The sequence below is a fragment of the Saccopteryx bilineata genome, chromosome 1 (assembly GCF_036850765.1).
Source record: "Saccopteryx bilineata isolate mSacBil1 chromosome 1, mSacBil1_pri_phased_curated, whole genome shotgun sequence".
NCBI lineage: Eukaryota > Metazoa > Chordata > Mammalia > Chiroptera > Emballonuridae > Saccopteryx > Saccopteryx bilineata.
This window is the reverse complement of record NC_089490.1, coordinates 364,520,279-364,548,165: the sequence shown is the minus strand read 5'-3', so window position 1 is coordinate 364,548,165 and position 27,887 is coordinate 364,520,279. Positions and strand designations below refer to the sequence as shown.

Here is a 27,887-nt window from a genome sequence, read left to right as displayed (position 1 = left end):
GCTTGGGGGCCTCTGGGAAGCAGGCAGGACTAATTATGCTCTAGCCCCACCAACCCCCTGGCCAAATCCTCTCCCTGTCCTTCATCAATCTTGTCCTAGCCTCCAGCTGGCTTGCATTAGCTCTGGTTTTCCAGCCCCCATGGTTGCGGCTGTAGCCGAGAGGTTGAGCTAGTCCAGGCTGGATGGCTCTGTCACCCGATCCCGGGTCTGTGCCGCAGTGAGTCCTGGAATCTGAGGCAATGTGATCCCGCCCTGCGGGAGCCCCTAGCCAGGCCAGGGACGCCATGGCGGGGCTCAGAAAATCCCAGCTATCCGGGGCCCTCTGCCTAAGCCCCCAAGGATCACATCTACTGACTCTTTAAGGTAAGGAGCCTGCCCAAGCTCCTCACCATAAAGAACAGAAAATGGGGGCCCAGAGAGGGAGGCATCTGCCCAAGGTCACACAGCCCGTTCACAGCAGAAATGGCACCAGAACTCTGGTCTCTTCACCCCCAGCCCGGGCTCTTTCCTTGGCTCTTCCTAGGTAAGTTCTTCTGCAGACCTATTGTCTGGTAAGTAGGATCTGAAATGGGGCTCATGTCCAACCCCAGACCCCCCCAGGCCAAGCAGATCAGGGGAAGAAAGTTTTTCAATTAAAGCACATGATTCTTTTAACCCAGATTAAAGAAGTCAAATTTTAGGTCATTTAAAGCTGAAAATTTGAGGAGTCTCAGGGATGAAAATATGGGAATAATTGAAATAAGGGCAATAATTTTTTTAAAATGTCTTTTATAGACATAGCACCGCTTTTAGCCTAACTGAGGAACACAGATGATGGGACGTGACATATAGGGACACTTACCTCTGGACTCTGAGCTTGCTTATTGCAATGTTCGCCCAAAGGTACGGAAATGCAGACAATGTAGCAGTAAAACTCATAAAAGAAATCCTGTATTTCTGTGTTCAGTGGTTGAGGGAAAGGCCAGGAAAGCTCTCAAAAGACTGATCTTTCCCACATAGTCCAATTTTTCTTTAACACCTGAACTTCACATATCTCACTCAAACCTGCTTCCTTCGTGCCTCCAAAATGGTGTGAACCAAATCTCTAGCAGAAAAAAAAAAAAGTTATTCTTTTAAGGTTCTGAGGGCGAGGACACCAGAGGCCATAAGGCTATCTGGGTTGGCCTTCGAAGTGTCAGGGGGCCAGGCGGCTCTCGTCTAGACAAGGTGAAATAGCCGCCTTCCCTCGGAGGCAGCCTGGAGCTCAGAGGTGACTGGAGCTGTGGAGAGTGTGCCAGCCCTTTGGTAAGAGCTGCCCTTTGTTGAGAAAGGGCTTACCGTGTCCTGAGGGCTTTGCGCAAAACTATTTTATAAGGTACGTATTTTTATCCCTGTTATGCACTTGAGGAAACCGAGACTTAGAGCAGTCAGGTGGCATGCCTACGGCTACTAACTTTCTATGGGACAGAGCCAGGATTTGATCCCAGGTTTGTAGGATTCAGAAGTCAGTACATTTTTCTCCAGTGCTTTCTGGGGAGAAATGTGGAGTACTACCTACTTCCGTTGGTGTGAGGTCAACTCATTCACGTTTCTTGTTCCTTTTGCATTTATTTCCCTGTTGCTCTCTGTGAGACTTCATAAAGTGGTTCAGGAAGGTTCCGGTCAGTGTGTGTAGCCTGTGGTGTCTACAACATAAGCTCCTGGAACCTCTTCTCATTTCAGCCACAGCCACAGTGGACGGTTCTACATGGGCTCAGACTCCTTCTCAATGTCCTACTTTAAGCTGGAAACCAGAATCTTTACAAATTCTGATTCGGGGTTTCGCCCCCAAACCAGGAGCTTGCTCACAGCCAGTAAGTGCTTCCTAGAAGCACAGGGAGTTAGCTGCCCCAGGAACACTGTTCAATTAGCGAGGGAGGGAGATGGAGGAGAGGCTCCATGTGGATATTTCAGGGAGGCCTTCTGCGCACCCCTCAGAGGTCCCGGCAGACTTGATCCCCCCATGTCTACCGATGCGTCAAGAAAACACGCCCTCGTTTTGGCTTTTCCTATTTCTTCAAGTTGCTCTTTCGAGTCCACCCTTCTGCTTCTTGGGTTCACTTTCCGAGCAGACCACCTCCATCAGGCTCTGCTTTCAGAGGGACCCAAACCCAGATGGTATGCCTGTGCCTGGAGGTCTGTGAATTGGAAGCAGCATGATGGGTGTGCAGGCGGGGACCCTGGGGACAGAGTAGGATAGAAAGCCAAACTCCTCATGCTGCAGCAACCAGGACCTCCTTTCCTTCCCTAGACATTCTCCACATTTAAATTCCTGGAGCTCCTGAAGTTTCTGATGAAAAGAAAGGCATCACGTGGTTTATGGGAGCTGGCAGAGACCTGTGATCTCTTGACGTATGTGGCAATGGGAGTGGTCATCACTCAGTGGGGGGTGTTTCAGGATGGGTCTTTCCCTGTCTCTAGTTACTGATGTTCCTCAGCCCTTGGTGCTGGCTTCCCCAGGCTGTCACTAGTGGGGCTGTCTCAGACAGTGGCTCTTGGCCACAGTTTCAATGCCAGTTTCATTAGTCACAGAGGATGGGTCTTGCATGGGTGGTGTAGGGGACTCCTTTACCTGGTATATCTTTGGAGCTGATATCCAGCCACAGCCTAAGCCTCTGTATAAAAACAAAGGGGAATTTATCCAGCTGAAAAAATCAATTTAAATGCTTACAGAGAAACAGTAAGGCCTGACACTGCCATCTCATTTTCATGAGGTGAGTCACTAAAATGGTTGACCTCATGGCTAATCTATGAGCGAAGGCGCGCTGGCAGTGACTACTGGTGCGGGAACAGCCTCAGACCTGTTTCCTGGAACCCTGGCGCCAGCCGGAGCCCACAGTGGCCTTTCGCCATTAGGAAGTCAGATTACCTCTCCAAGGAGCAAGTTCCCAACTCAGAGATGTAAGCCTCACCGTGAGGAGGCCTTGGTTGGCCAGTTTTACTAACTAATCCCTTTTTTTTGCAGTTTCTTATTGGCTATTCCCCCCCTCACAATATGCAGCTCTCATTGGTCAAGTCCACCATGTCCAAAGATCTTGTTCTCTGGTTGGTAAGTCTCAGGAGCCAGTCAGCTGAAATGAATCTCTGCTTGGCTCTCACACACTTCTCACCAATTTCTATTTAAAGGCTAATTCTTGCTATGGCCGTCTAAATTTATGCTGCTCTCATCGACCTACCTTCTGCTTTATGTTTCTTCTCTGTCCAGTAGGGTGAAGAACAAAGGTTTGGAGTTGAATGAGATCCGGATTTTAATCCCACCCCAGCCACTTATTAGCTTTATAACTGTGAACAAGCTCTTTAACTTTTGTATGCCCCAATTTTAATAGCTAAGAGCCCTAGAGTTAAACGGGTACAAATTACCGCTTTATTGTTTGCTGGCTGTGTGATTTCCAATGGACTACTTAACTTCTCTGAGCTTTACTTTCCTCAGCTATAAAATAGAGAGATCAGTAGCATATACCTCAAAGACATTATAAGAATTAAATGAGATAATGAATGTAAAGTATTTGGTACATCATAAATTCTAAATAAATGCTAGTTATTGCTATTGTGTGTTTAGAAGGAAGGAAACTTGCAGAACAAGAAAGCCCCAGCCTTCTACTCAAGTGGCTAAGAATTCAGTCCAAGATCAGCTAGTGTGCAGACCCGGGTGATGGTCAGTGATCTTATGGATGCAGCTCTTAACTTCCTGCGTGAGGACAGCCTCAGTGTCTTGTCCTGCCTGGACTTGTCCCTCATGAGGTGCAGGCAGAGGCTTCTTGTGTGAGTCAGAGGTCCAGGAAGAGCTAGAAGAATGCTGCTGTTAGACCAGTGTCTCTGAGATACCATGTGGGTCAGAGGTGGCAATATGCTACAGCATTTTTAAATGAGCATAAACACACTAGCAAAGAAAAGAATGCATACTTAGTAAGATTCAAATATACGATAAAGGATCTGGATTCAAACACACAACTACAGTGTCATGATGCACCACACTTATGACAACAGAGGAGGTAAGAGCTAAGGCATATTAAAGTGCATCTTCTATTAATATAATTTTCTGCCAGTTTCCCAATAACACTTAATAACCGTTCTCTTTGTCTTCGACTGGTTAAGCATTTATAAGAGCAAAATACATTGTGCTCGTAAAAATAAACATATCAGTGGATTTTTTAAAAAGGCAAAAGAAATTACTATATTCAAATTCAGCTTTGAAATTCAGACTTTATTTTGTCAAAGGATATTTCACTGCATTTATTATCTTAAAATTTTAGGATTAGACTATACAGTGCCTGGATAATTTTGTATACAAAAATAATTTGCATATATTTGGTCAATATATTGAGAGGCCCTATGTAAACTGGTCACTGCCTGCCCTTTATCAGAAAAATCTGGAAGTTTGTGTGATCATTGGCATGGATAAACTTCTATGAGTAGTTGCTGGACCTTTGAGACTTGTCTGTTTGTTAGCTGAAAGTATATAGAAATCTTTGTCAGAATCTTATGCCAGGGGTGACATGTATATTTTAATACCTCCTGATATATTTTTCTATTCTAAATGGTTTGGGTGTGTGCCTCACAGCATTTCTCCCATCAGCCTTCAGATTGTGGGCAGAGCGGGCCAGGTGAGGAAGTGATGTGAAGAGAAGCCCTGTCAGACAGGATGAGGAAGCAGAGAGCTCTCCAGGTGCAAGCAAAGGATGGAACAAGGTCAGGGTTCTGCGGCTGCCTTAGCTCAGGGATACTGGAGAGGGAAGACAAGAGATGCCCCAATAGGAACGCAGCCCCCAACAGGTTCAGCAAAATGCTGCAAGCATTCATGCTGTGCTGCATTTTCTCTCAGCCCTGCCCTCATGCTGTGATATGTGTCTAGACTGGTATCCTGAAGTAGTTTTTTTGTGCTATGGAAGAGTCCAGAAGCATGTACATGACTATGGCAAATGGAGAAGGCAGCTGAGAATTAACAATCAATCAGTAGGCCTTCCCAAAGATTGCCACTGCGTGGGGGACCAGGGACACCCCGCCCCCTGCCACCCCCTTATCACGTGGAGGTACAAGGACTCCCATAACAATAGGCTGCAGGTAGGTAGCCCACAGCTGGGGGCTCAGGTGAATGCTCTGGCTGAGTCTCAGAGCGTCAGGTGCTGGAGCAGGAGTCCACTAACAAGGCCATCCCCCAGCAAACTAACACCAAGTGATTGTGCTGCCAACGCTGACTGCGAGATAGAAACAGATTCCCCAACCATGGAGGAGGGAGGACAGAGGCTCGTGTCCAGAGATCAGGTGGGTTGAGCTCCCCTTTCCCCTAGATGAGCAGAAGCCATATGGCTCAGACCAGAGGTCCGTTTTCCTCCTGGTGCTCCTTCGCACTCAGCAAGCAGAGGAAAGGGGTGAGCAGAGAGCTTCTCTTAGGACTGAGTAGGACCACAGAGTGGCTTTACTCAGAGGCTATTTTAACTAGAACAGTTGGAGTATAATTTTCCCCCCAACCTTTGTTTCATTTAGACTTTAAAACAGGATAAAAAATATCTAGAGAACAAAAAAGTGTATTTTCCTGCATGTCTGAATTGTAAATGCATAAATTGTAGTCCAGTTACCAAAGTATACAGTGGCCAGTGGCATTGTCCTAAATGCTATGCTAAAACCAACTGTTTTCAACCATCTTTCCCATTCACTAAAACTTTCTAATTTGAAAGGATAATACTTAAAACATATTTATGTTATATGCTCCAGAGCATCTATCTGATGGTTCTCTGATCTGCAGACTTTTTAGGGGAAAGGATTATAATTCCATTTTTCATCCTATAATTGATACACTAACTGCCTATCAAGACTAAGATTTCAGAGGTGAAGTACAGATACTAGCTTTGTTTGCATGGCTTACACACTCACATTAAAAATGGGTGGAAAATTCTATGTGGCAGACACACCAAAGGTGAAAAAGCAGTTCTTATGTGACCCTTCAAAAGCATTATCAGTGCTGCTTTATGTAAAATCATTGAATGCCAAACTGGCAAAAAATTGAGACTGAATTTGCTGGAATGGTTACTATGAAATATTACAACTCGACTATCTGCTTTTCTGTAGCATATGTCCTATCACTTTTGACTTGAACAAAATGTTTTCTCTTCAAATTAAAAACAATTCAAGACCCTTTAGGAAATGTAGGAGACAGCACCACTCATGAGGGTAGCAGGGCTTATTAAAAAGGCTCAAATAGCTGGACCCCTGCACCCTCAGGTGTTGCAAAATCAGACAGACTCTTTGTAATTTGTATACAGCTCTTCATAGCAACAGGATATTGTTTGATTGTTATATTGTCAAGGATTATTTAACATTTTTAGGGTTTTTTTTCAGGATTTTTTGTTTTAACCAATAAACGAATGAAATTATTGGCTATTAGTAAAGTTATGTGCCAGTAATGACAGTAAGACTTTTTTATTGTGTTCAGTGATGGCAAGGAGACACATCAAACTTCACACTGGAGTCTATATTTTCTGCCAAGTGGTCTTAATATTCACCAAATATCTGCCTGGAACGTCCACCCTGTAGTCATATGGGCTAAGACATCTGCTTTATGAAATGTGTTCACCTGGGTGGTAGGAACAACACAATAGAGAACTGACAGGCGAGGAAGGGAGGAGACAGCCCCAGACGTGGAGAAGCGCTCTTCCTGGGCGCTTACAGTTTGCTGGGCACTCGGCCAGGTTCTTAGCAGCATATCATTGCTTGCTCTTTTCTTCTAAAGGAATGATGTACATAGAGAAAATGCACATAAGTTTATAGCTAGGTAAATTTCCATAAAATGAACACCTGTGTGTGGTCAACCCCGAGATTGCGAAACAAACCACCACAGCATCCTGGAAGCCCCCTAGTATCCCCTCTCAGTCACATCTGAATCTCCCAAGGTTAATTATTTTCCTGACGTCTAGCACCATAGATGAATTTTGTCTGTTTTTTTAAAAAAACATTTTATTTTTAAATAATTTGAGACTCAAATAAAATAAAATAAAAATAAATAAATAAATAAATAAAAAGGCCCAGGCTGGTTGGCTCAGTGATAGTGTCGGCCCGGCGTGTGGATGTCCCAGGTTCAATTCCCAGTTAGGGCACACAGGAGAGGCACCCATCTGCTTCTCCACCCCTCCCCCTCTCGCTTCTCTCTTTCTTTCTCTCTTCTCCTCCCGCAGCCGTGGCTCAGTTGGAGCAAATTGGTCCCAGACACTGAGGATGGCTCCATGGCTTCTGCCTCAGACACTAAGATAAGCTCAGTTGCTAAGCAATGGAGCAACGCCCCAGATGGGCAGGACATCGCCTCCTAGTGGGCTTGCTGGGGCACAGGGGGTGGTGGTGGTGGATCAAGACACATGCAGTAGTCTGTCTCTCTGCCTCCCCTCCTCTCATTGAATAAAATAAAAAAATAAAAAATATTTTGAGACTCATAAGAAGTTGCAAAAATACCGCCATTTCTGCATACCCTTTACCCAGCTTTTCCCAGAGATATATTACCATAGTACATTATCAAAAGCAGGAAATTGACATCAGGACAATCATAATAACTTAGCTTACAGGTTTTATACAGCTTTCATCAGTTGTTACATGTACTTTTTCTTTTTTCTTTTTTTTTTTTGTATTTTTCTGAAGCTGGAAACGGGGAGAGACAGTCGGACAGACTCCCGCATGCGCCTGACCTGGATCTACCTGGCACGCCCACCAGGGGGCGATGCTCTGCCCACCAGGGGGCGATGCTCTACCCCTCCAGGGTGTCGCTCTGTTGTGACCAGAGCCACTCCAGCGCCTGGGGCAGAGGCCAAGGAGCCATCCCCAGCGCCCGGGCCATCTTTGCTCCAATGGAGCCTTGGCTGCGGGAGGGGAAGAGAGAGACAGAGAGGAAGGAGAGGGGGAGTGGTGGAGAAGCAGATAGGCGCTTCTCCTGTGTGCCCTGGCCAGGAATCGAACCTGGGACTTCTGCACGCCAGACATGTACTTTTTCTTGCTGTATATTTCCATGAAGTTTTATCACATACATAGATTCATGTAATCATCACCACAATCAGGATGCAGAAATGTTCTATCATCACAAAAAGTTTTGCCTAATTTTGAACTTTATCTAAATGGTACCATACGATGTACTCTTTTTCTGACTTCTTTCACTGAATGTTATGTTTATAAGTTTTATTCCTGTTGCAATTTGTTTATCTCATTGTTGTATTCCATTGTGTGCCTATCTCATACCTTATTTACCTGTTATACTGCTGGTAGACCTTTAGGTAGTTTCAATTTTTATATGTTATGGACATTCTGGTATATATACCACTCACAAAAATTAGGGGATATTTTATCGCTTCATATTCATTTTTGAAATATCTCCTAATTTTTGTGAGCAGTATATTTGGGTGAATATATGTAAGCATTTTTGTTGAGTCTATGCTGAGGAGTGGGATTGCTGGGTTTTAGGGTGTGCATATTTTTATCTTTGAGACATGGTGAAAATCTATTTTCCAAAGTGGTTCTAACAATTTATATTCCATGAGCAACTGTTCACAGAGTCCTGGCGTCCACATCCTTACCAACTCTTGGTATTTTCTGTTTTTTTCATTTTAGCCATGTAATGGTATACATGTGGTGGGCTTCGTTTGCATTCCCCTGGAGAATAGTGAGGTTGAGAGCACCTTTTCATACATTTATTAGCTAATTGGGTGTTGTTTTTCGATAAGTGCCTGTTTGGGTCTTTTGACCTCTGTTTTATTGCATTGCCTCCCCCCCACCTTATTGCTTTAGGTCTGAATGCTTTATCAGATGCATGTATTACAATATCGTCTCCCATTCTATGTTGCCTTTAAAACAAAACAACTTTATTTTTTTTAAAAGAAGTATTGGGTTCAGTGCAAAATTGAGTGAAAAATACAGAGAAGTCTTACATACACCTACTCCTACACATTCACAGCCTCCCTGCTGTCAGCATCCTGAACCAAAGTGTGCATTTGTCACAACTGATGAATTTACATTGACACATAATTATCATCTAAAGCCCATAGTTTATACTAGGGCTCACTCTTGGTGTTTTACATTCTATGGGTTTGGACAAATGTAAAATGACATGTAGCCATCAGTTTAGTTTCATATAGAAATATTTTAGTGTCCTAAAATTCCTGTGTTCTGTTTATTCATCTCTTTCCCATTATCCTGACAACAACTAATATTTTTATGTCTTCATAGTTTATTCTTTTTTCAGATATCATACAGTATGTATAGGGCCTTTTCAGGTTGGCCTCTTTCACTTAGTCACATGCATTTTTAGTTTCTTTCATGTCTTTTCATGCCTTGATAGCTCATTTCTTTTTAGCACTGAATAACATTCCATTGTCTATATGTATCACAATTATTTATCTATTCACCTACTGATGAACATTTTGGTTGCTTCCAAGTTTTGGCAAATGAATAAAATTCCTAAAAGATTCATGTATAATTTTTTGGTGTGGACATACACTTTCAACTCTTTTGGGTAGATACCAAGAAATGCAATTGCTGGATTGTATGGTAAGAATGTGTTTAGTTTTGTTAGAAACTGCCAAACTGTCTACCAAAGTGGCCATTTCATCTTGCATTCTAACCAGCAATGGATGAGTTCTTGTTGCTCCACATCCCGAACAGCATTTGGCATTGTTTGTCTTTTGTATTTGGGGCATTCTAATAGGTGTGTAGTGGTATCTTATTATTTTACCTGGCCGTTCCCTAATGGCATATGATGTCAAGGCTTTTTTCATATGCTTATTTGCTATGCATATATCTTCTTTGGTGAGGTGTCTATTCAGATCCTTTGCCTATTTTAAAGTTGAATTGTTTGTTTTCTTTTGTGAGATTTAAGAGTCCTTTGTATATTTGGGGGAATTTTTTTTTCTTTTTTAATCAAATGTGTCTTATGTGAATATTTTCCCCCAGTCTCGGACTTGTCTTCTCATTCTCTTGATATGTTGCTTTTTTACTTTCTTAATGGCATCTTTTGATAAAAGACATTCTTAATCTTAATATGGTCTAATTTATTTTTAAATCTTTCCTTTTTGGTTAGTGCTTTTTATGTTCTATCCCAAAAGCCAGAAAAATGTTTTATATTTTACTCGAAAAGCTTTTGTGTTTTTCCTTTCACATTCAGATTTGTAATCCAAATGGGATTTATTTCTGTATATGGTGTGAGGTAGGGGTCAACATCCTTTTCTTTCTTCTCTCTCTCTCTCTCTCTCTCTGGATATCCTATTGGCCTAGCACCATTGATTGAAAATATAACCATTTTCTCATTGCAATGTCATCTTTGTCATAAATTAGGTGTCCATATTTGTGTATGTTTACATATATATATTTTTTATTCTTCATAACAACTCATTGTAAGAGTTGAACTCTAACAATTCTCCAGGGTCAGCACTCAGGACTCCTGCCTTCCAGAGCTGTTCACCAGAGACCTGGCCTGAGACTGGCTGAGAGTTGGGAAATTTCTGTCTTTGGAGTTAATTCTGTAGGCTTTGTAGTATGACAGATCTGTATTTTAGTCTTTGCTGACTGACTTTGAACAAGTTGGTGTAGCCTGTTTTTATATGTGTAGAATGAAGATAAGACTACCATTGTTACATGGTACTTGAGAGGCTTAGACAATTAAGTGTATATTTTATAGTGGTTGTTATTACTATCTGTTACTTAAGAATGATGATGAGTAGAATAGGGTGATTCCATTACATCTTTAATCCCTCACTCTCATTCCTATATTCCTGAAGAAGCTCCTAAACTAATGTCCTTGTAAGACAAAGGAATGGAAAAAGTTCTAAAGGTCTGCCTACAAGTGGGAGACAATTGCTTCCTATATCTAAAGCTCTGTTCTCCTAGAGCCTCTTTTTTTCCCAGAGACCATCTCTAGCCTTCCCCTGGGGAATCTGTAAGTACAAAGCAGGCATGGATACAGAAGCAAGAGCAAGGATGTGTCAGTCAGAAAACCTTGATTCTCAGGCTTGGCTCAGTAGTTTATATGCTTGGACAATCTCAGATGAGCTGCTCCCCTTCCCTGAGCTTTACTTAGATTCTCAGCCACTGTAGAGTGAAATCATTCCATCCTGTCCCCAAATCTCCTCAGCATTCACATTTTGTAACTTCTGAATTAAATGTGACACCTGTAAGCCTTAATTTATGTTAAGTTCCAGGGTAGATTCCCAGAGGAGCTAAGAGGAGGCTTAACTTCCTCTTGGAAACTATTCTTTTCCAGGTAGGAACCAAGTAGTCTCATTGCTCCTCTTTCATATTTGTCCCTGGGTAAGAATCCAGAATACATAAATAGCTCTATGTACAAAGATGCTCACCACACTTTAAACACCCAGTTTGTAAATACACTCCATCTAGGGGTAGCCAGATTGGTCCTCAAGATCCTAGATTCAGCACAGAGAAATCTAGTGTTGACTTGGTTTCAAGAAGACAGCCACAACACTTGATATAGAATCATTTAACCAAACAGCAAATATTTTGATCACTTATTATGCCCTGGTCTCAGAAATGACTATATGAAGATGACTCAGACACTCTTTCTACTTTCAAGGAACTCACAGTTTATCCAAGGAAGCAGAAATCTAAGGGGTGAAGTAAAGCCAATGTAAATGCTACATTAGGGTCATGTGAAAGGTACCATGAGAGCCCAGAGAAGAGAGAGTCATTTTTCTTGGGGGAATAAGGGAAGACTTGCTGGAGGAGATGATATCTGGGTTTTCCAGATGATAAGCTGGAAAACAATTTCAGGCAGTGTGAGCAAAAGAATAGGGGAGGCAATACATCTTTGTAGCTGAATTGTAGGGTGCATGGGAGTGGCATAAAAGGCAACCTGCAGGGGAGGTAGGATATCAATCAGAACAGAAGACCAGGGTCAAATATGAAAGGCCTTGAATGCCAGGGTAAGCAATATTGGCTGTACCCCATGAATGGGGGTGGAGTAAGTGGTGTCTAAGATAATAATGGAATGTTTATCAGGTGATATTTTTGAGAGATGGATTGGAGGACAAGAATGGAGGTGGGATGATTAGATGGGAACTGCTTTCAACTTTTCAGAAGAGAGAGAAAAAGGCCTAGAAGCCTAAGGTCCCTGAAGAAAGAGGCAGAGTCCCAGCGCTATTTAGGAGGTAGAACCAACTATGTGCCGAGAGGAAATGGAAGTTGTGATGAGTTTCGGGTTTCTGACTATGTCAATGACATGGATGATGGTATCCTATCTTGAGTTGGGACACCCCGGAGGAGAAGTTTGGGGAAGACAAGGATGGTGGTCTGGGCCACGTTGAGTTTAGGTGCCTAGAAAGGGCTATTAGGAGGCAGATAGGTGGGTAAATCAGGGATTCAGCAAGAAACTGGGGCTGGTGATGTTGCTTTGCGCCTCATCAGCCTAGAGTTGGTGTGTAAAGACTTTAGAAGATCAAAACATGTCTGGGAGAGTCTATTGAGAGAAGGGAACTGAGGGCAGTGCAGAGAGGACCCTCTACCTTTAAGGAAAGAAAGGCAATAGAGAGGCAAAAGAAGAAAACCAGTGAAGGAGGCAGAGGAGGAGCAGTAGGAAGAGACAGAGAGAATGCAGTGTTCAGGAGGGAAGGAGAGAGAGGCTCAAGAGGCAGCAGCTATGAATATATCTTCTAATACTGAGAAGTCCGGACAGCTAAGGACTAAGATGTGTCCATTAAATTTAGCAACAGTGATCGGGACAGAATGGTTTCCACAGCAAGGAGTTGAGGAGTGAGGAAGTAGAGGGCAGCAAGAGGAGACAACCTTTTTGAGAAGGTTGGCTAGAAAGAGAAGGAAAAAGAAAGAACCTTGACTGGGCATGCAGGGAAGTTGAGGGAGGGTTTGGAGCTGTGGTGGTGGTCACAACACTCTTCATTCCGATTTCTAGCTAGTGAACAAGATCAGAGTGTGCTTTGAGGCCTTTCTCCTCTGGGTCAGGCTTCCCCTGGAAGAAAGGGCCTGGGTTGAATGTCTGTTCTCTTCCCCTTTCTATGTGTGAGCATGTCTGTGGGCATGTGCACACCAGTGTTTACAGGCAGTAGTAATGAAGAGCCACTAGGTGGCTAGTAAGGGGCTAGCACACCCCACCTGGTCTGGTGACAGCCCTGGGGCAGCCCCAAGCTTCCCAAGGGGGTGTGGGCCTGCATCTTTTTCTCCAAGATGAGGATGAGAAGTGGGAGGCAGGCTGTGGACCATCAGGATCTGTCAGCGGCCTCTACAAGTCTGCCCGCCATCTGGACCCTATCTGACAAGCTGGGCTTTTCCTCCATTAATCTCTGATGAGCTTGGCCCAGCTTTCATTTCAAAAGCCTCCACTTATTTTCTCTCTTCCACCGACCCTTTCTTTATACCCCTTTCCAAAACAGGGAAAAAAATATGCCTTCTTCCTTCCTTGGTTTCCAACCCAGCTGGGGCTGGAGAAAGCTTGGAAATTAGAGCAAGGTGTAGTATGAGGGGCCGGGAGAGTCGATGTAGCTTGTGGAAAGGGGCTGCAGAAAGAAATAGCCAACAGCATTTCCAAGGAAGGGAAAGACAATAGAAATCTCTTGGGTGACCAGTTCTAGCCCCTCAGAATCTGCACTCTTTCCTTCCCATCTCAGACCAAGTGTCCATCCATCACCCCAGTCCTTCCTCTCCTTGTCCCACATCCCTTAAAACCACTTCCTGGTGCTTCTACTCCTTCCCTGGCTGTCTCTAGAGATGAGGGACAGGGGCCTTGGGAACTTGGTCTTCTATCTTCCTCCCTTCACATTTGTCATACAGAGCAGGAGACCCATGCTGAATGCTGTGTTCCAAATGTAAAATGGGTATTGGGCTAACCAAGATAGGTAGAGTTTGATGTATTTCAGAGACCAAGAATCATGAAATGTCAGAGCTAGGAGAGACCATGAGCCCTATAGTCCAGACCCATTATGGTACATAGAGGTCCCGAGAGAGGGGAGTGACCGACCACACAGGGTTGGCATGAGAACCTGGCAGTGAGGCTCTTACTTATGGGTCTGCCTAGTGTGGGGTCCCACAATAGACAAAAAATTTTACTGGTCATAAGTTAGGGGCTAGTTGGATTCACAGTCAAGGGGGACCAGAGTTGTCCTGACAGACCTGGGTTCCACAGATTAGAAATGAGGAGTGGGTCAGAGTCCAAGTCAAGAACCAGTTTGTAAGAACACTGGAGAATGAAGGGAGGATAAGTGGCTAAGGCTAACAGGCAAGTTAATAGTAGCCCACTCTTACTAGGTTCTTGTCTATGTGAGTCTGTTTCTGTTTTCATGAAGTAAAGATTCATTCACTAATGGAAGACTGCTTATATGGGTGCAGGATGGGCTTGGTGATAGGTAACAGAAAATTCAGCTCAAAAAGAATAGGACAATAAGAGCATGTATTAACTCACATAACAAGAGGTTCTGGATAAAGTGGGCTCAGGCCTGGTTGATCCAGCAGTTCAGCCATACCATTGAGGATTCAGGTTCTTTTTGTTTCTCAGCTTTCCCTACTCTTTGTCATAAGACGGTTGCCTCCTAGTTATAAGATAGTTGCCAGAAGAAAGGGAATCCCACCTGTATTCAGTTTAATGGGAAAGGTGAAAATAATCTCTCCCCAACTATGGAATTAAGTCTTTCTCTTGAGACTAATTGGGTAACCTTGGGTTGCAAGACCATCCCTGGACCACAGCTCATGGGGCAAACCCAGTTAACCACTTATTTATAGACCACAAGCTAAGCATGGTTTTTATATTATTAAATAGTTACATTTTAGTGGTTATAGAAACACCCATGTAATAATTTTTATACTACCTCAAAGCCTAAAGTATTCACTATCTAGTGACCTCTTTTCAGCACCACAAATTTATTGCTCTTTCCAAGCCGCCACTGCCACATACAGACATACCCAGTTTGTATGTCTTTTGTCATATGTCAATTATTCATACAATCTGTTGACTAGCATGCCGGGTGACTCCTGGCTTCTGCTGACTCATGGTTCTACTCACTCATGACCTGCTGACTCATGGCACTGCTTACTGTTGCCTCTACTGCATACCAATTTTTTTTCCTTCCACTTTCTGTTCTTACCACCAAACTAACAGATTTTTTTTGTTCTGTATGCAAATTATAAGAGAGATGCTTTAATTGGTTTGATTAAACTAATCTCTACTGGGCAAAGATCTCTAGTCAAGCCTTACCTGGTCCCAGCCTAGCCCCTAACTCCCTCTCTACTCCCAGCTTAACAGAGAAATTCTTACCTAGATACCAGGTTTAAACTAAGCTCTATGACCATTCTGATAAAGCTTTATTGTTCACACTTTTTAGTATGTGTTTTATGACCACTGAGCTAGAGATCTGAGCTGAAATTTAAGAAAATAAATCAATATCTAAGCCAATATCTAAGATCTATCACGACCTCCCATGATTGAGGAAGTCTTGGATTCATTGCAAGGAAGCATCATTACAAGATCCTGAAGCACCTCAAACACGTGCGATTACTTATATAGACCATTAGGGTGTTGTAAAAGTTACTCCCTCTTGTTCATCCTATTGCCAAAATATTATTGCAATAACAGAGGAAATGTAAAAACTAAGAACAAAACCACAGTAGCCCTGGACAGCCAGAAAAAGGGCTAGCAATCACCTACAAATCCTAAGAATATTCTGGAAGGTATAAAACAATTTAGATTAGATTGATACAACAGCTTGAAACAGAGTCATTACACTGAGCAATGACGGGAAACCCCTCCAGAAAAACATAGTTCATGATGGCAATAGAAAAGAATGCGTGATTTGGATTACTACATTCAGGGAAATTTGAGAGGGTTTCATATCCATAAAATAATACACGGCAGAGGCTGAGTGAAACACGCTCACCAATGCCCTTTCTGTCCTCACCAGAAAACTACATCTCCAGCCTCTATGGAAGTCCAGTTGGAGTCATGTAAGTGGGTTCTGGTCACTAGTGGGTTTTGCCAACTTCTAGGGCTGGCCGAGAAAAACTTCATGTGTGGTTTTTCATGCTTTCTCTTCTCCTTTCATAGTGACCTGGCAGCCAGACATGAAGATGGTGGCATCATAAGGTGATAGGAGCCTGGATCTTTGTTTCACCACTTGGAAGAGAAACTCTGAGGAGAGTTACCCAACATGCACCAGACTGCTCAGATTGTTGGAAAATGAGAAATAAAACCTTGATTGTGATAAGTCATTGTGATTTGGGAACTGTTTGTTTCAAGAGCATGCATAAATAATTTTATATAATACATTCAAATAGATTTTTTTTAAAAAACTGTCATGTTTTCTTGGAAATAAAACCCTAATTAAAGGGGGTAGATAATTGAAGACCTGAGGGAAACACTGAAGGCAGAATCAGTGAACTGAAAAACAGTGCCAGGAAGAGCATAAAGTGCAATAAGACAAAGAGGTGAAAAGCGTAAGATGTCAGTTTAAATACAGGTAAACTCAAGGCTTCTGACAGGACGCTGGACAGAGCACTGCTCATTGTTCCCACACTAACAACCAAAAAATCCTGTATAAACTACAAAGCCCTAATATTTCTTGAACCCATCTGGTAGCCAGCTTCCACAATGGCCCCCAGTGATCCCCGCTTCCTGGTGTTTACACCCGTGTGTAATTGCCCCTGCCCCATATTGTACCAGGGTCAGTCTGTGTAAGACATAGAATATAGCAAAAGTGATGAGATATATATATAATCACGTCCAAGATGAGGTTATAAAAGAATATGCTTTTCTGTCTTGGTTTTCCTCCTCCTTCACTTCCTGCTTTTTCATCTCTCTCTCTCTCTCTCTGTCTCTCTTATCATCTCATCACTTTCTCTGGAGAAAGCTAGCTGCCATGTTGTGAGCAGCCCTATGGAAAGGCTCATCTAGCAAGGAACTGACATCTCTGGCCAACAACCAAACATGAACTGGGGCCTGCTGACAATAGGCATGGGCTTTGATAAAATTCTTCAGCCCCATTCAAGTCCTGAGATGTCTAGAGGCTGGCTGACAGCTTGACTGCAGCCTCGTAAGGGACCCTGAACCAGAACCACCCATTAAGCCACTTCCATATTCCTGAGGCAAGGAAACTGTGAGATAACAATTATGTATTGCTTTAAGCTGCTTTGTCTGGGGGGTAATTTATTATGTAGCAGTAGGTAACTAATAAGTCACCAGAGAGGGGAGGTTTCAGGAGAACCAAGCAGTTTGGAATCTGAAGGAAGACAGGGCCTTCAGGCAGACATGTGAGCACTTGCTTGCCTGTGGCAGAGTCTGAGAAGAAGAGATCTAGGTGCCATAGAAAGAGATAAAAAGAATAGAGGTAATAAAAAAATTTTTACACAGAAAATGATTTTATTATTCTTTTTTTTAATTCATTTTAGAGAGGAGAGGGAGAGAGAGAGAAGAGAGGAGAGACAGAGAGAGAGAAGGGGGGAGGAGATGAAAGCATCAACTCCCATATGTGCCTTGACCAAGCAAGCCCAGGGTTTTGAACCAGCGACCTCAACATTTCCAGGTCGACACTTTATCCACTGCGCCACCACAGGTCAGGCGATTTTATTATTCTTAATTGAGATATAACTGACACATAACATTATATTAGTTTCAGGTGTACAATATAATGACTCAATATTTTTACATACTGTAAAACAATCATCACAACACATCTAGTTAACATCCTTCACCAAACAGTTACAATGCTTTTTTTGTGATGAGAACTTTTAAGATCCACACTCTCAACCACTTTCAAATATGCAACACTATTATTAACGCTAGTTACTATGCTGTACATGACATACCCATGATTTATTTATTTTATAACTGAAAGTTTGCATCTTTTGACCCCCTTCACTCATTCCCACCTTACAACCCTGGCAAAATCACCAGTCCATTCTTTGGATATATGAACTTGTAAATTATACATTGTATTTGTCCTTTTCTGCCTGACTTATTTCATGAGGTAAATTTTTTTGGCTTTTTTAAAAATTATTTTTCTTATTTGTTTATTTTTTTTAGAGAAGAGAGAGAGAGAGAGAGAGAGAGAGAGAGAAGGGGGAGGAGCAGGAAGTATCAACTCTCATATGTGCCTTGACCGGGAAAGCCCAGGGTTTATAACCAGCAACCTCAGCGTTCCAGGTCAACACTTGGCCCACTGCACCACCACAGGTCAGGCATGAGGTAAATTTCTAAAACAAATTGCTGCAAGCAAGAGTGTGGTTCATACTAACTTGGAGGCTCTTCTCCATCAACCTTCACTGGTTGCCCATGACAAAATATTATAGACAATGCAGGAGAATTAAGAATCAAATTGTCCTGCACCTTGATCTTGGATTTCCTAACATCTAAAACTATGAGAAAATAAATTTTTGTTATTTATTGTATTTTTGTTGATAGCCCTAGCTGAGACTCTAACTTATTTTAAATTGTAATTTCAAATTCTTTGTTGGCAATATATTGACCTTATATCCTACGACCTTGCTAAATAAACTCACTTATTAGTTCTATCACTTCTTTGCTGATACTTTGGGATTTTCCACAGAGATAATTATGTCATCTGCAAATAGAAACTGGTTTTTTTATTATTATTATTCATTTTTATTAGAGAGAGAGGAGAGAGAAAGAGAGAGAGAGAGAGAACAGGGGGAGGAACAGGAAGCATCAACTCCTATATGTGCCTTGACCAGGCAAGCCCAGGGTTTTGAACCGGCGACCTCAGCATTCCAGGTCAATGCTTTATCCACTGCGCCACCACAGGTCAGGCTAGAAACTGTTTTATATTTTCCTTTCCAACATGTATACTTTTATTTTTTTCTTGCCTTACTTCTCTGGGGAGAACTTCCAGTACAACATTGAATAGAAAAGCAGGGAGAATTTTAAAGGTCTTGACTGCTAATATCATCATCTTTATAATTTCTCTTTTTCTGTTGACCAAGTTTTCTCCTTGTTATGAATCATGTTTTCCAGCTTCTTTGCATGTCTAGTAATTTTTTAATTGAAATTTGGACATTATTATGTTGTTGAGTGAATTTTTTTCTTCTAAAGACTATTTCGACTTTGTTATACCTTACAGTTACTTGTGTATCAGCATGATCAGTTGGGATCTTGTTTCAAAGCTTAATTAGGCCAAGTTTAGGGTAAGATTTACTCTAGGTCTAGTTTAGTCCTATTTCTAAGGTGTGACCCTTTCTAGGGGATTGATTAAGTGCCTTGGATGTTCAAAGTGAAGAGATCTCTTCACTTTGGCTGGTAAGAATTTGAACCTGTGTAATTCCAGGAGTTGCTCAGTTTGCAATGACCCAATAGTTCTTTGCCCAGCCTTATGGATGTCTACCCTACACATGTGTTTTTCAGTATTCAGCAACAGACTTCATCTATGCAGATTTCTAGAGCTCTTTTGCTACACAGCCCCTTCTACTCTGGTACTCTGCCCACAAATTCCAGTTGTGTCCGACCTCTTGAATTCTATCTCTGTCTCTTCAGCTCAGTGAGACCCCCATGCTCTGCCAGGACTCGTTCCTCTCTGTGCCTTGTTCCAGAAAGTGCTTCCAGATAGAAAGTAGTCGTTTTCCAGTAAGACTCATTTCATTTGTTTCCCTTCTCTTGGAGGTCCCAGCTTTGCACTGCCAATGTCTAAAAACACATATTTTATGTATTTTGTTCAACTTTCTAATTGTTTGCAATTGTTGGGTAGGTCTGCAATTACAGTGATTGCCGGGTGCTCTGTTGGGAGGTCATGTGTGTTTTCAACTCCTAAAAACTCTTTTTTTTTGTTTTTGTTTGTGTTTTTACATATAATTCTCTTATTTTATGAATACTTAAATATCTTCATGAATCATCCTGGGAATGTTAATTAGAATGCTGCTCATATATTTCCTGTTTCTTAAATTGATGGTATTTCATTGAGGGAAATTTTCACTGCCATCTCAGCTTAGACACCATTTGGGTTTATCTGTTATTATTTTTAAATAGTGAGTGAGTTTTAATTGACTGGTACTACTTATAATGAAAGCTTTAATCAGGTTGGTGCTGTATGGGGTCATCAGCCGTTGTATAAGCCGTTGGCTGGGAGATGTACCATCACCATTCACTCCCGAGATGATACTGGTTCTTTTGCTGATGGGGTCCCAAGGACATTTCTTACGCCTAGTCTCTTCCAATCTTCGTATAATTCTCACAAGTATTATGATTACTGTTCCAATTTTACAGTTGAGGAAACTGAAGTTTGGAGATGTTCAGTACCTGCCAAGATCACAGACTAGTGCAGTGGTTCTCAAAGTGTGTGCCAGGGCGCACTGGTGTGCTCTAGAAGATTTCCAGGTGCACCCTATGGTATTCCAGAGAAATATGTGCCTGTTGGGGACCAAGAAACCAACAGGATTTTTGGAGTTTAGATTTTTGGGGAACAAAAGGTGTGGGAATTGGCTGTAAGCTGACAGTCTGCCCAACTTCCCGCCTCACTTGCCTGATTAGGTTGCAAAAGGCTGGTAAGCTGTGGTGCTAGATTGTTTATGGTTATGCCACCCTCCATGTTCCCTGGAAAGGCTGGAGGCAAGTTTCTTCTATCCTTTGTTTGGTGTAAAGTTAAGATGATATGTATGGTGGGAGTTTTCTGCACTCAATACAATTAAGAGTAAAAAGAGAGGAATTCTTTAATGTATTGATGAGCAAATGAGAGTTTGCCTTTTAAATATATGCCCAAACATTGAAGAAATCACCAGGATACATCAGGCTCATGTTTCTCATAAACACAAGAATAAAAAAACTTAACATATTTGTGTCAGGACCTGCCAAAGTTACGAAATCTTACTAAGAATGTATCTATATATATAAAAAGATAACTTTTTGTCGTTTTTTTTTTAAATTTTTTAACCCCTCTTTTTTATGAATTCTAAAAAGCATAACTCAAAAAATGTACATAAAAATGTTTTTTAATGTCAGAATAAATTTAATTTTGTTGTATTTATTTCATTTAATTACCATAAAAGCATGCTTGGACTTTATATTTTTTCTTTAATATTTGACTTATATATTATAACATATTTCTTAGAAATTTGTATATAGTGCATCTACAATTATTTGTAGGATTTTAAATGCATCCCCAACTTCAAAAAGTTTGAGAACCACTGGACTAGTGAGTGAAGCAGCCAGGATTAGAACCAGGCAGCCTGTCTAACCTGTACACTACGCAGCCTCCCACTGGCTGGGTAGCTTCCAGGAGTCTTATGAATCTGGCCTGTTGAGGAAACTGTACCATGCTTTTCATTATAGGTACAGATATTTTCTAGTGTTATATTTTCCCATATATTTCATGTAGTTTTTTGAGTATTTTAAGAATATTCATGACATTAGCTTTTTGATCATGGAGCTATAGCTCACAGCATCTCCCCCACCCCCACCCACCACCATATTATAAACTATTTAAGTTAACTCTTCTCTGAGTTAAAGTCCTCAGTGAAACTATTGGACAAAGGAATAGACATTTTTGAGGGACTTCATATATACTTTGCAAAAAAAAATGTTCATAAATTTTACCAAGACATTCCCATCAAGCAGTGTATAAGAATGCCAGCTACACCAGCGAGTGTATTTTTAATTGGCATCTTTGGAAGACCGAAAGTTTCTAAGATGTCTAATGGTGGAATGTGAGGCATAGTGACATATGGGCAGAGGAGATATTTTTGGGAGAAGTCCTTTCCCTGTACCTCCCAAATTCCTTAAAGACCCCCTTTCTCCTCAGGGGGCCCCTCCTGCACATGTTGGGGGCAGGGCCTGGGTTAGGGGCACCTCTGCCAGGATCCTGCTGATCTATGTTCCTGCCTGACACTCAGCAGCTGTCGTGGAGGCGTGGGCTGCAGGCGCTGTTCCCCACGGGCCGTGTGCAGGCTGCAGGCCGGGGATCCTTTCCCGCCTAATCCGAGGGGCACTGAGGTGGGGAGGGAGACAGCTGGGTGTAACTGATCTGCAAAGGAATGGAATGGCCCAGGCCTCCCAGTTCTGGGCTGGGCCATCTGCAGTCTGCCCTTCCCAGCTGCCGAGCCTTTAACCCTTCCTTCTCTAACTTCTCTCTCCCCTCCATCCTGGGAGTTAATGTCACCCAGTTTAGCCAAGTGCCAGGAATTCAGTCCCTGGAGGGGTCTGAACACCTTGCAGAGGATCCGGCCTTGAGATAGTTACTGTTGGGGAAACTAGCACAATAGCAAGAGGCTTGGGTCCTACCTGGTGAGCATCCTGTCTTAGAAGGAGACAAAGGTCTTGGAAGGGCGGGTGGGCGGGTGTTACAGACAGTGGAGGCTGTGAGGTCAGAGCAGGAGGGGCTCCGCTTGGATTGAGCCTCCTCCTCCCTGGCGGAGACAATGAAAGGAACACAGTTTGAGCCTGGTGCTGCCCTCACCATTGCTCATTTTGCAGGGAGAACTTGGGTGAGTCACTCTCTCTCTAGGATCAGTTTGAACTCCTGAAAATGTGGAGTTCAAAGAAGATGATCTTTAAGATTCTGTCCATAGTGGTAATAATAGCTCCATTCATTAAATGCCTACCACAGGCTAGGAGCTTAATCTATAAACAGTCTCAACATCACTTTGCCAGCTTCTCATTCCTATTTTAGTGGTAAGGAAACAGATTTGGAGAAGATAAATCATACAGCTGTTCAGAGACAGAGGCTGTCCTGGTAATCCAGGCTTCTTCACTGCAACCTGCTTCTTCTTCAGCTCCAACGATCTGTAAATGTTGATTCAGTTCAGGTAGAACAGAAGCAGGATACACAGTTGGCTGGGACACAGCAGAGGCAAAGACTTAGCTGTGAGGCCCAGGGCTCCTGGAAGAAGGGTGGGCTAGGACTGGGTTGGGTCTTTGCTCCTGCTTTTCTCCTGCCCTGGGCACAGCTGGGCTGGGATCTCCTGGCTTAACCGGGCAGCCTCACACATGGCCATGGCCTCTGCAGTTGTCCAGCCCATTGCCATCCATGATCTCACTTGACCCTCATGCCAACTCTGAGATGCAGAACCTGTCACTCCTCTTCACAACAGAAGACTGAACCTTGGAATTTGTCACTGTCCTCCAACTGGATCTTGGCTGAAGAGAAACCAGAACCCCCTTTTCACTGCCCCCTCTGACTTCCAGGAGGGTCTTGGAGAATGAGCCCCCACTAATCCTCTTCATACTCTCTCCTGGTGGACAAAGAAAGTATGAGTGTGGGCTCCGGAGTTAAACATGCAGGGGCTCATGTCCTGACTCCTCCGTTCTGCAGCTGCACAGCCACTTAAACTCTCGGGGCCTTAGCTTCCTCATCTGTGAATGACGTGGGTGAAGAGCGAATGAATGCGAGAGCCAGGCCTACACCCTCTTGTCTGAGCAGAGCATAGGCACAGGCCAGCAAGTGATGCCCAGATGAGCAGAATTTAGGGGCATGGGTGGCTAGAGGCCGAAGAGAAGAGCCCTGTGGACTGAGGTTTTGTGGTGAGGTGGGAATCAAGGCTGGTGTGAAGGTTAGGCAGCGACTACCTAGGGAAACGGAGGCAAAGGGCATTCCAGATGAGGCAAAGGTGCAGAAGCAGAAACAGACACTGTGTGGGAGGAGCAGGGATGGACTTTGGGGCCAGCTGGCTGGGGGACACTGGCCCACAGGGAGGTGGGGGATGAGTGGCAAGCCCAGAGGATGGCTCAGCTCTCTCCAAGGGTGCAGGGGTTGAACCAGTTACCCATGCTGTTACCCATCTTATTCCCCCACCCCACCCCACCAATTCCCTGGGCTGCCAGGACCTCTGGGCAGAAGGCTGGGTGAGAGAGACAGCTGTGCAGGCCTCCTGCCTGCTGCAGGGGATTAACTGGCACCACCACAGTATGTGGGAGGGCACCTGGCTCCCTGGCACTGTCCACCCCTATGCCCTTTAACTTCTTGCTGTCCGGGCTCCTCACTTTCATATTTAAAGGTATGTTCCTACTCATTTTTCAGTGTCCTGTGTTAGATATGGAGGACATAGGGATGAATAAAGATCTAAGGCAGGGACTGCCCAGCCAGCAGTGCCTTTATCCATCACTGGCCTTCCTCATGCCATCCCCAGGATCTCTCTCCCAGCAAAACCTTTCTTCTCTCTCCAGTAGCTCCTTCCAGGATATATGGCCAAGTCACTATCTTACTCAAACCAGCAAACAAATAAACCTTTCCTTGACTCATGCCTTATCTTTCTTCTGTCCTTTTCAACTAAACTCCTCAGAGTCATCTGCACTATCTCCACTTCCTCGTTGAAGACACTGTGTCCACCAGACCCATCTCTTCTTCTTCCTGGGCACACAGTTGGACTACATTTCCCAGCCTCTCTTGCAGTTAGGTGTGGCCATGTGCATGAGTCCTGGACAAAGTGAGTAGAAGAAAGTAAGCCACTTTCAGCCATGCACCCCCAAACCTCCAAGCATGTTTCTTGCCCTCCTTCCAGGGCTAGCTTGATGCAGATGAGCATGGTGGACTCAGAAGGCTCTGAGTCCTTGCTGATGATGGCGACTCTCAAGACAGAGGAGTCAAGGTTTCTGAGTCATTTTAGATGCAAGGTTTTAGCTATTCAAGAACACTTACTTTGGTCTTTCTTTTTCTTTTCTTTTCTTTCCTTTTTTTTCTTCTCTCTCCCTCTCTCTCTCTCTTCTTCCTTTTTTGCTTCTTTCCTCCCTCCCTCCCTTCCTTCTTTCTTTCCTTCCTTTCTTCTTTCTTTCCTTTCTTTCTTTCTTCCCTCCCTCCCTCCCTCCCTCTTTCCTTCCTTCCTTCCTTCCCTTTCTTTCTTCTTTCTTTCTTTTGCTAGAGGGAGAAATAAACTATCATATTTGAACCACAGAAAAGATCTGACTGGACTATACATAAAAAAACAAAACAAGGGATTTGGTCCCATTTTTCCTCCATTTCCCCAAATGAGACAACCCAGGAAATCAGGGAAGAGGGGCCTGGAACTCTGAAAAGAGAGTTAGAAGGGGAAATTTTTCTGCTTCTGGGAGAGAGATTTCTCTGGGCCAAGATGTGGCCAATGAACCTACACAAGTAGCATTTGACCTTCCACTTGAAGTTGTTTCTGTTTGATTCTGTCTGCGATTGCCATCTGACTTCTCCAAACCACCATGACAAGTATGAGACTCTTTGAGGAGATGTGAATGGCAGGTCCACACATGGGTGAACAGGCCATGGGAACCTAGGGCTTGGGGAGGAGGCTGAAGCAGGGCAGGTGCTGACATAGCTGACAGGAGTGGCGAGGAAAGGGTTAAGGGGTCCGTGAGCAGGATTGGCCCTTAGCTCAGTAAGGGTAGTAAAATCAGCATGTCGCCTCCAATTTGCTCCGGCCTGACCTTGAACGTGAATCATCCCATCACAATGTCCTTATTGATTTCCACAGGAAGAGGATTAAGCCCAGAAAATCGGGGCTGGAACTTGAGCCTGAAGCAAGGAAAATGGGATGGTTCTGGGGCTCAAAACCCCTCGTGTTTGCAAATACGTCACAGGGGGCTGCAGGCTGGGCAGCCGCCCAACTCAATACCAGCTCTCTGAGTGGCTGGGCCTTGGGCTTCTGTTTTTTCTTTAAAAAAAATTAAATTTATTAGGGTGACATTGGTTAATAACATTATATAAGTTACAAGTGTACAATTCTTTAATACATCATGGGTGTGTTGCATTGTGTGTTCACTGCCCAAAGTCTAGTCCCCTTCTGTCGCTGTATATCTGTGTATTTGACCCCTTCACCCTCTTCACCCCCCCCCCACCATGGGCTTCTATTTCTTACCTGTCTTCTTGTCCAGTGTGTGGTCTCTGGAATCATACACAGAGTGGGCTAGGGGAGGTGCTCTAGGTACCCCTTGAGCCTTGAGGTGATTCTGAAGGTCACTTCATCCCCCTGTTCACAATGACAACCTTGGGACCAAACAGATTATTCCAGGAGCAGTGCTGCCATTGAGCCAGCTAGCCCGAACATCCAGGAAGGGCCCCCCATGGCCCTGAAAACCCTTCAAGGGAAAGAGACATACACAGGTGTGTGTGTGTGTGTGTGTGTGTGTGTGTGTGTGTGTGACCCCGCACAGGTGCAGAGGTGGTTCATTCTGTGGGAACTGACCCACAATTTCCTTTCTTCATGTCACATATCCAGGAGAATTTGCTATGTCCATATACAAAAGGGCTATATAATAGTTTATAGTACGGCTGTCCCAGGTTATTTAATCATTCCCTATTAACAGACAATTAATGTTGTTCTCAGTTTTTTTTTAAAAAGTTACAACAATGCTGCAGTAAACAACCTGGCTGGCACACATATAAATTATTTCTTTAGATGCTGTGTTAGTTTCCTATTGCTGCTGTAACAAATTACCACTAACTTAGTATTTTAAAACAACAAAAAAATTATTCTCTTACAGTTCCGGAGGTCAGAAATCTTAAATCCGTTTCATTAGGTTAAAACAGGGTGCCTGCAGGTCTGTGGCCCTTCTAGAGGGTCCAGGGAAAATCAGGTTCCTTGCCTTTTCTAGATTTTAGAGGCTGCCCAGTCCCTGGCCACTGGTCCCTTCCTCCATCTTCAAAGTGTATCACTCCAACCTCAGCTTCTGTTATCGTATCTCCTGTCTCTGACGCTGATCCTTCTGCCTCTCTCCCACAAGGACCCTTGTGATTACATTGGACACTTCTGGGTAATCCAGGATCCTTAACTTGTTCACATCCACAAAGTCACTTTAACTGTGTCAGGTGACATATTCAGAGGTTCCTGACACTAACATATTAGAAGACATATTTGTGGACCAGTGTTTGGCCTATGCCATCTGCTTAGAAATAAGATGACTTAGTCAAAGAGTATATGTATTTTTTTTTTTTTTTGTATTTTTCTGAAGCTGGAAACGGGGAGGCAGTCAGACAGACTTCCGCATGCACCCGACCAGGATCCACCCGGCACGCCTACCAGGGGGCGATGCTCTGCCCATCCAGGGCGTCGCTCTGCCGCAATCAGAGCCATTCTAGCGCCTGGGGCAGAGGTCAAGGAGCCATCCCCAGCGCCCGGGCCATCTTTTGCTCCAATGGAGCCTCGGCTGCGGGAGGGGAAGAGAGAGACAGAGAGGAAGGAGAGGGGGAGGGGTGGAGAAGCAGATGGGTGCCTCTCCTGTGTGCCCTGGCCGGGAATCGAACCCAGGACTTCCGCACGCCAGGCCGACGCTCTACCACTGAGCCAACCAGCCAGGGCCAAGAGTATATGTATTTTTAATGTAAATCAACATCTCCAAATTGTATCCATAAACACTCATATCAGCATTACTGGTTCTAGCTTTTTGAGGGCAGTTGGGTACCGTTGATTGAGGTTCAAAATCCATACTCTCTCCTGTGTTAGCCTAAAAGAATTGGTTTCCCAAGAGGGACATGGAGGAGCAGGACTGAGAGTTTGGGCCAAAGGATTGGGGTGGGAGGTTGGGTTACAGGAGAAGCAGGCAGGAGGGGGTGCCTGGGTTAGAGTGAAGATGATGTGGGCCAGGAACACCGTGATTCCATGATTCCACCTTTGGCGTGTGACCATCAAAGCAAGAGCCACCTGTTAGTAGAGGGTGGGGGTAGAGCAGGTGGCCTGAAAACTGGTACCAACTGGAACCAAGGAGGGCCAAGTCAGCAAAGTTGGGTCATTGACAGCAGATAGGATACAAAGAACAGGCATCTGAAAGCCTGAGGCCACCTTTCCAAACTGGGACTGCAGAAAGATGTTCAGGCCAAGCAGTGGTGGGATTCAAATAATTTAACAACTGATTCTCTGCCCTAATGACCGTTTTAAGTATAAAAAAAACCCCAATATACTGAAGGTAGTTTATTATTTTATGCATTTAATACTTAAATAAGAACAGTAAAAGAGATATACAAAACTAGATTATAAGAGTTTTAAATATTAAT

The 27,887-nt window shown here is 43.5% G+C and overlaps 1 long non-coding RNA gene across 6 annotated transcripts; it reads left to right on the top strand.

Annotated features, from left to right (window-relative positions):
• Positions 1-224: 224 nt before the first annotated feature.
• On the top strand, positions 225-16,206 carry LOC136320698 (uncharacterized). Of its 6 annotated transcripts, XR_010728359.1 has the most exons (8): positions 282-363; positions 461-523; positions 1,702-1,832; positions 2,041-2,136; positions 2,270-2,370; positions 2,984-3,067; positions 15,900-15,942; positions 16,043-16,206. It is a non-coding gene; the product is annotated as an uncharacterized lncRNA (long non-coding RNA). The 6 variants fall into 6 exon arrangements; XR_010728358.1 differs by lacking the exon at positions 2,041-2,136; XR_010728360.1 differs by lacking the exons at positions 461-523; positions 2,041-2,136 and having other exon boundaries at positions 273-363.
• The last annotated feature ends 11,681 nt before the right edge of the window (positions 16,207-27,887 follow it).